The sequence below is a fragment of the Amblyomma mixtum genome, chromosome 10 (assembly GCF_055824585.1).
Source record: "Amblyomma mixtum isolate Tamu chromosome 10, ASM5582458v1, whole genome shotgun sequence".
NCBI classification, from domain to species: Eukaryota; Metazoa; Arthropoda; class Arachnida; order Ixodida; family Ixodidae; genus Amblyomma; species Amblyomma mixtum.
The window spans coordinates 153,869,380-153,888,273 of record NC_143021.1 but is presented as its reverse complement, the minus strand read 5'-3'; the positions used below and the strand labels follow the sequence as shown (position 1 = coordinate 153,888,273).

Below are 18,894 nucleotides of genomic sequence, written 5' to 3'. Positions count from 1 at the left end.
CACGCACTTCCCCACTCAGTAAGACGTTGCTCGTTTCAATACGTTGTGTCGAACATCCTAGACAGTTCCAACAATTGACAGGTTAATGAGAGAACACGATGGATAGAAATACAATAATATAAATATGAAATAGCCTAATTAACCTTTCTAGTTAGACCGCATAAATCAATAAAACCGAGAACGAAATTGGTCGAGTTGGGGAATCGAACCAGGGTCTCCGGAGTGCGATACGAGCACGCTAGCCACTCCGTAATGCCAGCTGAATGGTTTGGAATGAACAAAGGCGCGTCTAGCTAATACGGCGTCTTCGTTCACTCCCATCTTCCCCCTTTCCCTTACGGCGAGGTGCAGGTGTCCACCCAGATATGCGAGAGAGATACATTTCCTTTCCTCAAAAAATAAATTTACCGTCCAGCAAGGCGTACAGCCGAATTGGCGATGGCGTTCTGTGGACTCCCTGGCAGCGCTGCAAGACGCTGTCGCGTTCCACTCTTACAGGCGAAGCTTAACATGTTAACCACACATCAGTAACACACGCAGACAGCCAATGGACGCGTCATTCGCTGGCAGCACTTGATTCATCATTCACAACCACATTCGTGACAGAATGCTGTACTAAGGCTTTCGCCTTGCACCACTTTAGTCGCCAAAGTGACTCCTAATTTTAGAGTGCAGCTCTTTGGCGTCCGTTCCTGGGTTTCGCGTCGTCGTCGGCGTCGGCCTCGTAACCAGCTCCGCCCCCCTTTCATCCCCCCAGCGCTAGCAGCGACCGACTGATAACGACCGACTGATACCGCTGGATGCCGCTGACGCCGCTAGAGAGTCAAGATAACGTGACTGCATAGAACACGGTCGCCGCCATGCAGAAAGAGGAGGAAAGGGTCCCCCCCCCCTGTTCTTGTGTGGCGGATAGGGTGTTCTTCAGTTGCCGACGCGCCGGTTATTTCACGTAGGCCCCGGCACGTCGACGAATACGTGACCACCTTCCCACGGCTAGACCTGGTTCTTAGCGCTGCGGAAGCGAGGGTATCATATTGTTTGTGTCGGCATCGGCGGCGTTGTCCCTGAAACCAACTCCGCAGCTGGGGTTGACTCACTATCGAAAAGGTGAAACAGCTTATTTGCTGCGCTCAAATTTCGCATTAGGAAGTAACGTAATCGTCGATAATTTTTTTCCTCTGTACACTGCTTTTACAGTGGTAGTTTTGTTAGCTTCGTTACGCGGTTTGCGGTAATCGGTGTAGACTCATCTGTAAGGCGCTCACGTTGAATGACGTGCCGAATCAGAGTGCTGAACCAGTGCCTCACTCCTCGTGTTATGTGCACGTCGTCATTTTCGGCGCGCCCTTGTCGCTTCCGCTCCGAGATAAGAGCGAACGCGACGCGGCGCCGCAGTTGCGTGGCGATGAAGACACATGCATGCAATCAAAGCGAAAGGAGGAAAGAACTCAGAACTAACAAAAAGGGTTCAGCTTAAGTTAAGGACAACGCAGCGAGCTATAGAAAGAAAAATGATAGGTGTAACGCAAAGTGATCGGAAGCGGGCGGAGTGGGCGAGAGAACAAACGCGGGTTAATGACATTCTAGTCGAAATCAAGACGAAGAAATGGGCTTGGACAGGGCATGTAAGGCGAAGGCAACATAACTGCTGGTCCTCAAGGGTACCTCACCCGTGTCATACACGCTTTTCAGGGCACAAATGAGGAACTCCTCGCTACCCTGAAAGACAAATACACCAATACTTCCACTGAAATTCCCATCCCTTCAGGGTACACGGGTGCTCATAACACCAAAATGGACGCCGACATCACGGCAGGAGAAGTCCGCGCCGCCCTCAACCAGATTAAAACCACCGCAGCCGCTGGCGACGACCACATAACCAACAAGATGCTTCGTAACCTCGAAGATCAGTCCGTCGAGGCACTCACGGACCTCTTCAACCAACACTGGCATGAGGGTCGCCTTCCAGACACTTGGAAGCATGGCAAAGTGATTTTCATACCTAAGCCAGGCAAACGACTCGAGCTGGGCAACCTTAGGCCCATCTCGCTCACGTCCTGCCTGGGAAAGGTCATGGAACACGTCATACTCAATAGACTACACACTCACGTAGACCAAGAGGACCTTTTTCCCCCCACTATGATCGGCTTCAGGACCGGCCTCTCCACTCAAGACATTATGTGGCAAATCCAACACGACATCCTCGATCCGAGACCCATCCGAGCTACACGAACTATCCTAAGCCTAGATGTCAGCAAGGCTTTCGACAACGTGTCACATGCTTCCATCCTGGCAAACCTCTCACAAATGAATGTAGGCACTCGCACATACAACTACATCGCCGACTTTCTTCATAACCGTACAGCAGAACTTCACATTGCAGACCTCCACAGCGAGAAGATCACACTAGGCACCCGAGGAACAACACAAGGAGCAGTCCTATCTCCGTTCCTTTTCAACACTACAATGAGAGGCCTCCCTCCGCTCCTGGAAGAGATACCTCACATTAAACACTCAATATATGCCGACGACATTACCCTGTGGACCAACTCTGGCTCGGACGGGGAAATCCAAAACTCCCTCCAAACAGCAATCGATAAAGTACACTCCTTTGTACAGGCGAACGGGCTCACATGCTCCTCCACGAAGTCAGAATTACTAGTCATCAGGGACAGACGAGTTCGCTTGCCAGTCCCCGACCCGCAAGAACCTATTGTGCTTGAAGTCGACACACATCCCATACCGCCGGTCCGCACCATCCGCGTTCTGGGTATGTTAATACAGAACAACACGCAAAACTCGGAGGCCATTCAGCGCCTCCGCACCACAGCCAATCAGATCAACGGCCTTACCCGCCGCATCAGCACCCGCCGCAGAGGTATGAAGGAGGATGACCTCTGTCGGCTCACGCAAGCTTTCCTCATTAGCAGGATAGCCTACTCCTACCCCTACTATCACCTCCGCCGGAAGGACGAGGAAGCTGTGAACAGCATTATACGTTCAGCGTACAAAGCGGCACCTCAGTACGCCAGCACACAGCACCTCCTCCAACTCGGCATCTACAACACGCTCACAGAACTCATAGAGGCACACAAGACCGCCCAAATCCACCGCCTCTCCCGCACTAAACACGGGCGGCTCATACTTGACCGTCTCAACATCAACCCCATAGGCGACGTCCACCCCACGACGCCCATTCCGATAGGGGTCTATAGCCGCCTAGTTATAAAACCAATCCCCAAAAACATGTTACCTGGCCGCCATGATACGCGCCGTCAGCTGAAAGCCCAATCACTAGATGCCACATACCTTGCCGACGAACACGCAATATACGTAGATGCTGCACGGCAAAGTGCAAACACATACGTGGCTTGTGCAACCACGCCACAATCTACTCTCGTCACCGCCGCCACAGTAGTAGCTCACTCTCCGACAGCGGCAGAAGAAACCGCCATCGCGCTGGCCATCGCTGACCCACGTACGCGCACAGTCCTAAGCGACTCCAAAAGAGCGATACAAAATTACTCGGCAGGTTTTATCTGCCACCCCGCTGCACGCATCCTTCGCGGCTGCACTCTCGACCATAAGATCAACCTGGTCTGGGTACCCGCCCACGCGGGAAACTCTGGAAACGAAGGGGTCGACCGACTAGCCCGAGGACTAACCAACCGGGCGGCCGGCCCCACGGATCCAGACGCTCTTGCCGAGGCTCCCCGGACCTTTGCCGAAATTACCAACCTCTACAGAGAGATGAGACGCCAGTTCCCGCCTCCACACCCCGACTTGAATCGAGCGCAAGCCAGCTTGCTCCGCAGGTTGCAGACGCACTCCATCCTTAGCCATTCTAGACGTTCAGTCATCACCCCGGGAATATGACCACGTCTGCCAAAATTGTTACCAGGGAGAAATCGCCACCCAGGCACACATCCTCTGGGGTTGCGCGGGAAATCCGCCCCCTCGAACCTTACTGCCAGCTCCCTCCGAAGAAGGATGGAACCAACTCCTCAAAAGGCCAGACAAGAGCATCCAACTGGCACTCATTTCGTGGGCCCAGGAAGTCGCCCCCACCTGGGGGCCACACCAAGCCCACCTGCCCTAAATCCCTCCAATCTATGGCAATAAAGTTGTTTCTCTCTCTCTCAAGGGTAACGGAGTGGATTCCAAGAGAGGGCAAGCGTAGCAGGGGGCGGCAGAAAGTTAGGTGGGCGGATGAGATTAGGAAATTTGCGGGAATACGGTGGTCGCAACTGGCGAAGGACAACGTTAATTGGAGAGGCATGGAGAGCCCTTTTCCCTGCAGTGGGAGTAGTCAGGCTGATGATGATGGTGTTGATGAAACGATTACGGCATTTAAAAATAATACGCAACGAAGCTATTCACAAAAATCCAGATTATATGAGAAGAACCAGGGGTAGCTCTAAAGGGCACAGTTTTCAACAACCATTGCAACCACAAGTGTCGTGGGATAACATGGCTGGCGAAGGGATAAAACACAGCCGATGATTTCCCCCGCATAGTGCAAAGTGCGCTGGCTGTACTACTGCCACTGGTGTCAGTGATTGTGCCGGGAAAGAATGGAACTTAGGGCAAAACTGTGCACAATGAGAAAGACAGTGGTTGAGCCTACTGTACTCAATTTGCGGCAAGTCTCGATTACATCATAAAAATTAGGCTCTTTGGTTGGCAGTCAGTACTTTGGTCAAGGTGATAGCTTAGTTTTTTGAGCCTATAGAGATTATAGTTGCTTTCTTTAAGAGCATTTTTTTATCCTCATTACCGCTAGGACTTGGTTGCCGCAAGGAGGCGTAGATCAAGTCATAAAATTTGATTAAATTTTGTGAGTATTTTTTTTCTGGTGCCGGTGTGTTGTTCTTGCAGATAAAATTACAAGGACTCCTTTCTGAATATGCAACCTCGAATACGACGAGTCTGCTTCTCATAAACACTTTGTCTGTTTTGCAGATATGTCAGTTTAATTACTGACCTAACAATTTAAAATTTATATCAACCTCTCTACACCCCGAGAGACACTACTGCTGCCAGAAGGTGTAGTTATATGTTGAAAGTTTAAATTGTACGTCTAATTTACAATAATCGGATAGGCAGGCGTAAGTCACGTATGCGATGTTTTAGATATGAGCCGCTGTATGAGGTACTTCTGGAGGAATTATTTCGGTCATAGGCTGGATGAAACACGTATGATGTTTCCAAGACAAGTTGTCACGATGAGGCTCATGCGAAGCCTATTCGCTTTTTGCAAAAAAAGTAGGTTCCTTAATATATACGCCGGACCGTGCTTTTTTCCGCATAGCGAAAAAGAGCATTCACTATAACAGCTTTCTTGCTTATCACTCATGATATCCTCGTACATCGGGCCTTTCCTACATGCTACTGTGTTAGAGGAATGTTGCTGATAACTTTTCCCCTCTGACCTTCACACTGCGAAACAAACATGGTGTAACAGATACATGGAAAGCTTAGAAGCGGAATAAAGGAAAGATTTTAGCTCCAAGGCTCCAACTAGCGATGCTTCGCAGCTCCATAAAATTAGTGCTGAAGTCTGTAAATCAAAGTAAATGTTAATGATGTCAAGCCGTGAAAATGCGCGCAAAAGAATGAACTATTTGGTTCTAATCTGTGTTTACTTACTGCTTCGGCAAGTTGCATCGCACAGTGTTTTGTGTTTAAACGGCGCAGCTGGATTGCACGTGGATACGCATGTCCTTGAGTTTTGATTAAACTGCCAGCCAGGAGTAGCGCAACGAGGTGTCGTTATAGTGAAGCTCTTCGCAGCACATTTGGGATATGGAAAACAAAACCAACTTAAACACAAGAAACAACGAGAGCCGACTGGTTTCTCGCCTGCCCTTTATCCTAGTAATATTTTGAAAGGCAATATGCGAAAGTGACCATCATTCTCAATTCCCCAGGAGCGTCACGCTCCTTTGCCTTCAAAGCTATACCCTTGTGATCTTGCAGCAATTTATCGTGCTGAAAGAGACAGTTGTTCCGTCCTTCCTTTTTTACTGAACGAGCAACTGTCAGCTGTCCACATGCTTGTAGGTTTTCTAACACATACCTAAGTTATGACAGGAGACGAGGCATTTTCACATTGACCCCACAGCATCAAACTTTAAGATAGTGCGAGAAAAAACTTCATTGCTCATATGGCACAGTACGGGTCACAACATAACGGCTAAATGTGTTGTTTTTCAGAAAGATGGTACCCATTCTTTGCCAAAAGTAACCGAGCATAAGGTTTTTGCTTCTGAACCGCAGAACGCAGCCATTACGGCACCACCAAACACCGAAAGGTGTCAAAACGTGAGGACATGGGTTCATCTCACTTTATGGATATTCTCAGCTTAAGGGCTGCAATAAGTGATTCGCTACGCGGCGAAGAAACAAACCACTGTTCCCGGTTACTCTTGGTTAAGATGGTACATCTTTAAAGCATAGGTCTACCTAACACACTATTTTCTGCGCACTCAGAAAACACTGGACAGATGCAGCTAGATGAAGGAACTGTGTAATAACAGCACTGAAGCATTAACAGTGTCACTGAAAGACTGTGCTCCCGGACTGGCCTGCTTCCTCAGCAACACATCCCAGGCAACAATTCATATTCCCAACCTTGCGTCCTAAAGTGCACAGACGGTGTCTTAACAAGGTATTTCTGAAGCTGTCAGAAATGCTTTACCCTCGCTGACAAATCAACTTATACGCAAATCGCATATGCTATTGGAGTTATGCACAGGACACCACGCCACTTCAGTAGCTGCTTGTCGTTACCAGCGACTTCATTTAGTACTTCTTTCTATACTAAAGGAATATACTTACGTGAAAAAGTCAGTATTAAGGCGGAAGCCTTTAATGCCTCATCGTTGTAAGCAGGAGCTGTCGACAGAACTGTCACGCTTTTCAATTGGTCGAATCGGTCGTGACGTCACAGTGCGCGAATTTCAAACGGGGCCAGTTGTACTTTGGCTAGTAGCCATGCAACCAATTAAAGGGATCGTATAGTGATGCTCCAAGTAAGTGTGACTGAGTTTAGTTAATTGCTTAATTGCCCAATTAGTCTAATTAACCCTTCTAGTCAGGCCAGATAAATTGGCTAGTAGCCATGCAACCAATTAAAGGGATCGTATAGTGATGCTCCAAGTAAGTGTGACTGAGTTTAGTTAATTGCTTAATTGCCCAATTAGTCTAATTAACCCTTCTAGTCAGGCCAGATAAATAAATAAAACCGAGTAGGAAATTTGACGAGCTCGGGAATCGAACCCCGGTCTTCGGAGTGCGAGACGAGCATGCCGTCTTTGCGCGGCGTGATGTAACCCGATGCCACGCAGGTGGCAATTCTACCTCTGCACGGCTCTACGTAGCCTCTGCGGCACCGCTGCAGCACCCCTCCTGTTCTGCGCGCTAACTTTGTGAATGCAGTTCGCCACCCGACAGCGGCCCGCTCCACATTAAGGGTATGATGTGATAGCTAGTGTGTTAATGCCCATATATGCATAATTGGTCTGTCTCTAATTAACATTTATAGATTTCTCGGAGTCCTCATACCACTCCTGGCGCAGTGGTGCAGCGATTAAGCGGCGCGCCAGTGCACTGGGATGGCAAGTACTGTCACCGGTAAGACTTGTGCGATCCAGGTTGCTCTTCCTGAGCAACCTCCCGTGACCAATGATGAATTTAACTACCAGCTGCGAGGTTGCACGAGGACGTGATCGTTCATGCGTACCATCAAGTGTCAACACACACACGTGGTCACAGAGCCTAGATTTAGCTCAAGGGGCAAGTAAGGCTTACGCCTTATTATGAAAGTCTCCCATCCCGTGCCACTAAGTACAATGGGCTCCTCGTCTAGAATGGCGGACCAGTTCCTCTGCCTGCTGGCCACGTGTTATCGAGCACGGCTAAGCATTTATTGGTTATGAAAAGGGCATTTCCTTTTCCCGGTAACCAAGGGTTGCGTATAGCTTATTTCATTTCCTCCCTATGATCACTGTTATGAAAGTGCGTCCTACGATTTTTACTATTAAGCAGCTCATGGCTGCAATTTTATGCTCGTTGTTTCCCGCCTCAGCGCTCTTTAAATTCGCGATTTTAATCTGCATCGCATTTTTAGAAAGCTGAGACGACGACTGCTGGGGTCCCTCGCAGATCGTTTAGGCTGGTATAGAAAACTTTATTATCGGGGTAGTGCAGTTCACTAATAATATCAATATGCCTGTCTTTGCCAACGCCTTCTTAGATTTTTTTGACGATGATTTAAATGCCCTACAACTTGTTTTCTTTGTATGGACTACACCTAGCAATTCTTTTCAACAGCCTGGCGTTTTATACATTTCACATAACCCTTCAATAGAAGTATTCTTTCTATTATTGAGAATAATCGAAAAATATACCTGTGAATATTTGCTACTTCTTATTTCACAAACTTAACAATGGCTGAAAAATTTTATCTCTTCACGCACGGCGCACACTTCCACGCTCACCAAATTTATGCTTTCTACCTTGACCAAAGAAAAAACTAAAGAACAATCGCTCTCCAGTTCCATATTAAGAAACAACTAGCGGCAGTCACAGGTGTTTAAGATGAGGCAAGCCTTCGTTATGTGCCGGCGCCCCGAACGCGGGTTTAGTGATGTGCGAGTGTGCGAGAGGGAGAATTGAGAGAAGATAATAAAGCAAGGCTCGAACTTTCTGAGACTGATGCAGTTAGAACAGTGCTACCGCTTTGAATAGCCGCGTTTCTATCATAACGGTTGCAGATTCACTACGACTCGCAATTTTGTACGTATACTTCCAGCATTGTTTTTTTAATCTGGCGCCCGACACAGCCTCCAAACTCGGAGAACCATTAGCGTCGTGACCAGTTACCCATACAGAATCAAAGGCACTGCCCTTCTGTGCACACCTGATTTCGCCTCCTATATATCTGAAAGCATATATGCAACAATTTAAAAATTGTGGCGTTCAACGCCCCGAAGTTACGCATCGGCTATAAGAGGGGCCGCAGTGGTAGGCTCCAGACTAATTTAGACCACATGGTCTTTTTCAACATACGCTCAAGCCTCACAGCTCTGCCGAGTTTTATATCCACTCCGTCGAACTTAGGCCGCTGCGGTCGGGATTGAGCTCGCCACCTTGAAATCAGCAGTCGAAAAATCACCATGTTGCCGCGGCGGGCAAGCAAATGCGCGTGAAGAATGGCAGAAGTTGCTGTTGGCAATAGCAGTAGTACTCTTTTATATACGACGAAAGATGCTGCAGTGTTCGGAATCGGAAATGTCTTGAAAACTTCTTAAGTGGCACGAATTTCTGTTCTTGATAATGAAGTCAAGAGTTCGACGAAAACTCGTATGGTCGAGGACAAACATATTGACGATAAAGAAGGAACGCCGACCAAAGAAGAAACAAAAAACAAAAACTGACATGCCAGTCCTATTCTGTTATTCCACGGTCCCTCCGTTAGATCCGTCCAGTCTGTACACACATTGGTCTGAGCGTTGTCGCCAAAGCCGAACGGTCACTCCTTCAGGCCAAGATACTGGAATGCAAAGAAAAGCTAAGAGTACTTCTCGTTCTTCTCCCGTTCCCGTGGCTCTTTGTAACTTGCGCTTTGCGGTCTGGCGAGCCGCCCTCTCCCTGGCCGACATCTCGCTGCTCAACTGACTCAACGAGTGCGTCGCCTTTTGCGTGACGTCAGTATCTCCTAGCGGTAGGAGCGGGAGTTAGGCCGCCGGCGGAGGCTGCGCGTCCGCAAGCGAGCGCACGAGGCCCCAGCTTTCACAGCTCTTGTGACGTAATATCACGTGGTGCGCCGATGAAGGTCAAGTGGTAGCTACGCGGCCGTGCGCGGCGCAGCAAGGAAGAGCTCCGTTGTGCGAGTAATATGCTTCGCATAAAAAGTGGATTCCAATGCTATCGCCGAGCGCGCAGTATCTACAGGCCATGACATCGACTGGGGGTCGGGCACACGTGCTTTCAACGGAAAAGAAGCGACGCCCTCACCTGCACTTGGAATCATTAATCATCCAAACTGCTAGTCACACCCTCAACCGCAACGATGGAAATCTTAACCTAATCTACGCACGCTACCTGCTCCCTCTTTTCAAGCATATGTAATGCCACTGAGCTGCTTGCTTCATTTCAGTGTGAACAAGGCACCCGAACGGGAGCCGAGACGTTTGTTTTTGTTTTTTGTTTTTTCTTCCCAACAAACACAAAACCTCCGCAAAATCTCCCAAAAATGACCCATCGGGACATCTGGAATCTCCCCAGGAGGTGCTAATTTTTCCCGAACACATCTAAAAAACGTCCCCACAACTAGCAATGTCCAAAAAGTTGTGCGCCAAATGGAAAGCTCCAAAAGGTTAATGCTCGATTTGTCGACTCTGGTTCAATAAAGTAATTCCTCCTTTTTATGCAGCCTGCAAGCATTCAAGCGCACATATGTGCCAAATTTCAGGTGCATACTTACGTTACAGGTGGTGTAACCCACTTTTCCACTCATCTGAATGCGTGCTGGCTCGGCCGTTCTGCACTTATCCGTTTACGTGAAATGTCCTAGCATTTTGCACACAAAAGAAATATGAACTCAAAAAGTCACCCGATTTCGCCCATATAAGAGCAAATAGCAGCGCCATACAGAAGTAATTTCAGTTTACTAGCTGAGCTCTTAGCACGAATTGCATCCTGTCGTCCATGCCGGCGACCGCACCATACACCACCACAATCAAAATGCATTCATGTTTCAGTCAAAGAAAAACAATACAGACCGAATTGAAAGTCCGTGCCGAACAAATTACTTACGTTCAACGGCGCAAATCTGAATGAATACAAACAGCAGACGCAAACGTATGCACCATTTAATACACAAGTGTACATAACACTACGGCGCCATGCATATAATGATGGCCACTTTTTTCTCCAGCCCTGAGAAATCTGCAATATGAAGCAAGTAAAACAGAATACAGGCTGAAAGTTGATGCACCTTAAACGAGCATTCTTAGGCCTACAAAAGCAGATATGCACACGCAAAAGCAAACGTATGTAAAGAGCAACTTGGGTGACAAAAGAAAAGACGAGATGGGCGTACTCTGCAGACACGCAGTTTCAGGTCACGGATTTTCTTCAAGTTGAAACCCCCCTCACGCTTAGAGACTCGGAGCTAGCTTCAGCGACGTGTTATCAAAACATAAAAAAAATATTAGTTCTACTAGCAAATAAAAAAAGTGCGAAAAGGGCCTGCAGTATGCTTAAATAAATAAAGAAATAAATAAAATTATTAAAATAAACCAACATACCTTGACGACGTTGCCTACGGAAACCCAGGGTTGAAATGCAAGGCTGCAACAGCTGAAACCATAAATTAAACGCAGGCTTCTGTCCTGCGCCTTCTCACAGCCCAGCGAGCGCTCAAACATACGCGTTACACCCTCGTAACGATCCTGGGAGTTTTATTTTCTTGTGACTAAGTGTGGGGATAAGACTGCTTGGAGCCAGGCGGGAAGGTGAACGTGCTCAGGTAGTACGTGCGGTGGCGCGCTGCATCCATGGTGCGGCAGACCGCGCATGCGGCACAGTACAGCTTGGGAGTCGAGATCAAGGCACGATTAATCCAGTGGGAGAGAGTCAATATGACCACGCGAACACTGCACAAACTATACCGCTGCGGCAGGATGGCTGCGCGGTGGCGAAGTAGGTAGAGCACATGGGCACTCGCAGAAAAAGAGTGGTGGGTGTCCGCAGGTTCTTCCCGCCTCAGACCGTAGTAGACGGCCACGATGCCACCACCAACGTGCTGCAGTCGTCGGAGGCGCTGAGGAATGCAGGGTGCGTGCGAGGAGTCACCTATTGCCACGAACTCCCCTGCCGCGAACGCCGCCTCGAACAGCGGCATCAGTAGGGCCGTGGAGTTGCGCAAAGGACTTGCGATGCGCCGCCGCGGCATCAGTTCCAATAGGAATGGTGTGGGCACTCAGAGGTGCTCGGGAAAACTTCCGTGAATCCGTAGCTTCGAAGTACACGACAGCCCAGTTGGCGCAGTGACGAGAGCAAGAACTGCCGCGGGCTGGGGCTTGTGCTCGAACACAGCGCGAATAAGCGCGCGCAAAATGGCGTCCGTCCAGCGAGAAAGCCGGGCGAGCGACGGGAGGCCATTACTGCACTTCTGCTAGACAGCGGCGCAGCGAGTAGTGCCGATAGTCGGAGACGCCTGGAGGGACCACCACATAATATTGAAGGTGGGCGCAAGCTGGTGACTGCCGCTGCCGGCGGCGCGATGAAAATGTAGACGACCACCGCCTGCCTGCAGCGTGGAGCCGACGGCCCACGTGCGAGAAACGCATGCGCCGAGAGAGATGCGGGGTTTACCGTTTCCTTCGGCTGGTCGAATGAAACTGCTGTTTCATCTCTCAAAACGGCGAGTGGAAGAGGAAAACCTTCTCTCCCCGCCACTTGTGGCGCGAGGGAGAGAGAAAAGAGAGCGAGCTGTCAATTTGTATTTCTTGTTGAAAACCATTGGTCCCGAACACGTTATACCCAGTTACCATTCTGGGACCAAAATGCATTAATTCTTTTTTGTTGCTGCTTAAAACTCTCGAAAAAAACGTTTCTAGACCTGGGAAGGTAAACGAACGGAATGACGCTTGCTGTCCTAAAAAAAAAAGTTTTGTTACCCCCTTCTACCTAAGGCGCATAAGCATAGCGATTATGGAAGTTTTCTGAGAAAAACAATTGAGGAGAAATATTAGGCGAGCAAAGCAGAAAAAATAGACGGAGCGTTTTAAAGACTTTTGGGGTTGAATTTCGTCGTAATTGTGATGAACAACGCGTACAGTGTCATTTATGCCTTGTGTACTTTTTCCGCATGGCCAGCTTTGCCGAAATAACTTCCTTGCGCTGACCATTGCTGCCATATGGTTTGTGATTTCATGAATAAATGATAGACCTTAAGTAAATATTGACGCATAAAAAGCTCTAGCTTGATTAGGCTGCTATCATTACGGCTCGTTTTCTGATTTGACAGCATATATGAGCCGTTAACACATAACAGGAAAGTGGCACACATATATACAGCTTGTTCGCTGTACTCCAAGTGCCGCTGAGCGGAGAGTGCGGCGCATAAGCACCCTATTTTTGCGTGCTGCAGTGAACGAAACTGTCAAGGAAAACTCTTTAGCATGTTTTAATTTTCGATAATGGGTGTCTTCGGTGGTCTGAGTGTTTTTACAAGCGCTGTGATTGTTCGCCGGACCAACTTTGGAACGTAAAAAATTTGGAAAAAACATTTAAACCTTCCAACCCTTTTCAATCGTGAGCTATTAACAATATTTCTTGAAGCAATTTTCACCTGTAATGTAAACCCTTTATACGTATATAAAGAACAGTGCTCAAATACATACCACACATGAGTTCTCGTTGCGACGTTCATGCTACAAATCTCTTCCACTTTTTTCTACAAGGCCAGTGTTCAAAAACGCTGCAAGCAAATGTGGGAGCACTGCCTTTTTTCTTGTGTTTCTATGTCTTGCCTCTATGGTCTGGAAACGTTTGATAAATGCTGTACTGGGACTGCGACATTCCATCCGTTTTTGGAGTTTCTGAGGAGGTTTTGTGTTTGTTGGGTCGGCGTTCCTTCTTATCGTCAGCAGTTCCTGATAATCGGTTTCCACGGCTGCTAATTTGAACTCAAAAAGTTGGAGGCTTATCAAGGTTAAGCCCAGTGGATGCGAAGCAGCCTTTGTTTTGCATTCTTATTATTAACGTCCTTAGCGTTTGGAGGCATCTTGACCGCCTACACGCCCGGCGCAAAGTCGCTGACGCGGTTGCGGGCACAGAGACTGACGCGACGGCGGGCGCGCGCCGCTTCATCCCTGGCGTGACGTCACATATCACGTGATGTAGCGATGGTGGCGCCGCCGCGTCGCGCGCGACGGCGCGAACCGAAGCGTGGAGGCCTCCGCCGGGCGACGTCCGACGGCGCGATATGAGGCCCCATCTGCAGCCGGTGTGACGTCATCACATGACGTCACATCATGTGATCTCACTTTAAGGTCAATGGTGGCCACCGCCGGGCGTCGCGCGAAGGCCCGAAACCTACGTTAATATGCTTCGCATAAAATCTTCTGAACTCAGCCCATCAGTGTGTGCAGGTCGCTGAGCACGTCGGGCAAATAAATGGTTATAGGTTTTATTTTATAAATGAATATGTTGAGAATACGGGCAAGAGTGGTAGGATGTCAGTCACTTCATATTTCGGTGCCCACTATGTGAAAACATGGACGTTCTGTTTTTGAAGGCACATACTGTTTATTACACTTTTTTACTGTTGTGTGTAATGTTACAACCTCATGTTCCTTTCAAAACGCCGCTCACTTTCACAAAAGTCCTGCGTTTTTCACGTAAGCAGCACCATACCGATCACCATCGCAGAGCGTTTACAGCGGAAAGTAATCGGAAAGAGTCGACGATATTAGCTTCAGGTGAAGACGGAAAACCCAAGAACAAAAATAAAGTGGAGCAAAGAGAAATCGGTGTCCGGGTCATTGAGCGTAGTTCATAGAGGCGACCGCTCACGCATTTCCATTCTGCCACGCAAGGAAGCGCCATTCGGTATTCTTCAGTTTCCTTTGGGAATAGCTTCTCATGCAGTCTGGGGCTGTTTTTTTTTTTTGTATTCGCCAAGCGCACGCTTATCTTGAGTGGCCTTTCTTGTTGCTCTTTTAGCATAGATTTCTTTTTAAGAGTGCGCTAAGCGTTACGAAGACCGGTATGCGTCAGAAGTAATTTTCTAGCTTTTTTTCAAATTTTAAAAACTGCCTTGACGCCTGTTATGAATGCTGTCGTGGGACATATACGATGAATCTCTTTATGCCAGTGTATATTCGTACTTGCAAGCAATGTGATTATCTAACAACAGTGCCATCCTCACGCCTATATGGTATCTCTCAGCTTTTGTCTTTCCTTTTCGGCTTTCAGTGTTGAACGGGAGAAGTGTTCGTATAAATCGCGTTCCACCCTTGAGTATATTGAAGATTTATTTCGTTTGATACAGCCTAACATTGTTTCTGCACTACGCTCTGGTAAAACACCGAATTTCTACATATCCAAGCACTTATATGCAACTTGTCGAACCGATGATTCTGGATATCTCAGCAATATGGGGTGTCAGAGTATAGCGGTAAAACGTTAGTGATCTGCTGTTAACTATTTCACTTATCAATATGGCTGACGTAATTTATTTCTCATCACAAACTCTATATTGCCCAAGGATGTTTAATTTTGCCTTCCAGCAATCCTGATGCAGAAGCTCTCTACATTGTTTTCAGGGCGATAATTCTTTGTTATTTTAGGCACCAAGAGAATTGGTGCCAGTTCAGTGAAAGTAGTATTTAGGTAAATATTCTCGATTTTCTGCATTTATTTTCGCAAACGGTGGCTTTTCCGATAACAACGTTATTATCTCAAAATTTATCAGTTACACCGCTTAACTCGTCAGATGCAGGAAACGTTTCACTTCGGCTAATGCAGGACATTAAAACGAATACAAATCGCACAGTTTTTGAAGCCCTACTTGAGAGAATGATTTCTTGAGATTGCAAGAGCAGCGTTCAGTGACTGTTACGCGCCAGTGAGCACAGTGGACAAGGGAAGAGAAAAAAAAACGCCCCCCCCCCCCCCCCCTCATCCCCCCATCAAAGTTCCGACAAATGCCACTGTGCGTGGGGGCGCCACGTGCCACATAACTTCTGTCACTTCTGTGATCGAGGCCAATGCAGCCGGCCCGTCTCTACACCACAAGTGCTTTTTCAGAAGGCGCCCCCACTCAAAGTTGCATTGCTCGGAACTTCGAGGGGGTGTCTTGCTTTTGTCCACTATAGTGCGTGATTTTCACATTGCTGGCATTCGCGTCATGATCTGTCTTTATCTATGCGGCCAGAGGATCTATTTGCTTCGCACTATGAATTGCTCTCGGTACTCAAAAATACAGCGAGAATAGCTATTTTGCGATGGTCTACAGCTTTCTGATTAATGTTTTTGATGTTACTTCTGCGCTAAGAAATAATTTTTATTCAAAAAATTATGAACTACCAAAAATGCTTGAACTGGCAAGAGACAGTGCGAAAAGATGACCAACCTTATTGTTCCAATAGGCACCTTTAAAGTCTGCGTATTTTATTTCTAAAAATAATTACGCCAATAGCTGCAACAGGCTACACACACTTGATGGTGCTCATATATGAGTAGCTCTTTTTTGAGCGCCAAATCAACAGCGTTGGCTTGCGCCCTAGTCAGCACAAGTGAGGCCCTACTCAGTTGAAATCCTGAAAGATGCAACTTCTGCGCCCTGTCATAACCGGATTACAGTTTCTCACTTTCTCCACGTAACACGCAGAAATGGTTACAATAGTAAAGCGTGCTCTATGGTTCTAGCAGCAACTGTATGTATCCGCAGATGTACCGAGAGCGTTTAGTGCAACACCAAAAAGAAGTTTGATCTGTGAACAGGAAAGCAAAAACAAAGTTATTTCTGGCTGAATCCTAAGCCGCCTGATTTTCAATTAGGTGGCGTGAAGACCAACGCCGAGAAGCGTTAATGGTGCGGTCTGTATTTCTACCTCGACAGGCGGTATTTGTTTCCTTATGCAAGAGTTCTGATATGATAGTAGGCATGATTCCTTATAATAGTAGGCATGCGCTTCTCGAAGGCAGTTAAGCCCTATGCGAGGCATGAACTTTCATCGTTCCTCACATTTCTAAAAATGCTAAAATTGTGCTCAGATTCACATAAAAAATTGAATGACATTTGCTTGCAGCGTTTTTGAACACTGGCCTTGTAGAAAAAGGTGGAAGAGATTTGTAGCATGAACGTCGCAACGAGAACTCATGTGTGGTATGTATTTGAGCACTGTTCTTTATATACGTATAAAGGGTTTACATTACAGGTGAAAATTGCTTCAAGAAATATTGTTAATAGCTCACGATTGAAAAGGGCTGGAAGGTTTAAATATTTTTCAAAATTTTTTACGTTCCAAAGTTGGTCCAGACGAACAATCACAGCGCTTGTAAAAACAATCAGACCACCGAAGACACCCATTATCGAAAATTAAAACATGCTAAAGAGTTTTCTTTGACAGTTTCGTTAACTGCAGCACGCAAAAATACGGTGCTTATGCGCCGCACTCTCCGCTCAGCGGCACTTGAAGTACAGCGAACAAGCTGTATATATGTGTGCCACTGTCCTGGTATGTGTTAACGGCTCATATATGCTGTCAAATCAGAAAACTAGCCGTAATGATAGCAGCCTAATCAAGCTAGAGCTTTTTATGCGTCAATATTTACCTAAGGTCTATCATTTATTCATGAAATCACAAACCATATGGCAGCAATGGTCAGCGCAAGGAAGTTATTTCGGCAAAGCTGGCCATGCGGAAAAAGTACAGAAGGCATAAATGACACTGTACGCGTTGTTCATCACAATTACGACGAAATTCAAGCCCAAAAGTATTTAAAACGCTCCGTCTATTTTTTCTGCTTTGCTCGCCTAATATTTCTCCTCAATTTGTTTTCGTAGAAAACTTCCATAATCGCTATGCTTATGCGCCTTAGGTAGAAGGAGGTAACAAAACTTTTTTTTTTGGGACAGCAAGCGTCATTCCGTTCGTTTAGTCCCCCGAAACATAACTGTTTCTGAGCAAATTGAAGAGCGAGGGCAATTTCAAGCTAAATACTTCTAAAAAAGCCCAGCAGCTGTCTCCGTTTTCTTGGAACACCTGTGCCCCAAACAGGTCATCGATGCACTGGACTTGAAACTTTTCTATTGTGCTGCGCTACTCTTTGAGACTCGCCGAGCGCCATCGATCGCTATTGTTGCACTTCTTCAATACACAGGTGTAGAGCAATGATTCTTACAGCTCGCTTAGCCGGTAATCTTTATTTACTAATGGAAATGCAATGCATGTGTTAATTTTTTGGTGCGTCGTTCAATGACGTGTGCTGGCTCGTGTTGCAATAGCCGCGGATTTGGTGTAACGTTACCATAAGGAAGGAATTTGTTGCACCACAGCGCTAAGTGCGCATTCGCCATTTAGAAATTTTGAAAGCTGTTATCGCTCTCCCTAAAGTCCCGCTAAAACTATATATATATAAATATATATATATATATATATATATATATATATATATATATATATATATATATATATATATATATATATATATATATATATATATAAACGTAATTCGGTTGACAGACGGTAGAAAAACAACCACTTTAATGGAACGTTTCGACCAGGGTCTGGCCTTCGGCGGAGGCTCTGACGAGCATACAGCATGTTATTTGTTTATGCATTCATTTATTTTAATTCTTGTTGTTGGTTAATGGAGATTACTAGTAAATATTTTATCGCGTAAAGAATGTTGATTAGAAAAGCAGAAACAAAAACGAAAAACAAACACATGCGACCGGTGGGAACCAAATCCAGGAGCTGCGAATTACGCGTCCAGTGTTGTACCAACTGAGCTACTGCAACGGCTGTCAGCTATTTTGTTTTCGGGAGAATTCAATTTTTACGGGTGTCCTGACCTTGTGAGTTTGCCAGCGGCGCCCGCGATCCTAACCAGCGGACGTAGCAGGTCCTGTGTCACCGCTGGTGTGCCGTGGAACACCATCGAACGGTGAGGGCCGAGCTATGTGAGAACCCTTTTACAATTCCAATGGCCCCAAGGTGGCCACCACTGAGGTCCTCGTTGAGCAATGAAGGGAAGGGAAATGAGGAGCTCGTTATATATTTGACACAAGCCAACAGCCACAGAAACACAGAAGCATAGGGCATTTGTTTATGTATTTCAATGCCCTCAGGGCCCGAGGACGTTACAGAG

General features: G+C 46.9%; 1 pseudogene; it reads right to left on the bottom strand.

The window, feature by feature from the left end:
- The window catches only part of LOC149327416 (uncharacterized), a 34,504-nt pseudogene extending 15,820 nt beyond the window's left edge, over nucleotides 1-18,684 (bottom strand).
- Between the last annotated feature and the right edge of the window lie 210 nt (nucleotides 18,685-18,894).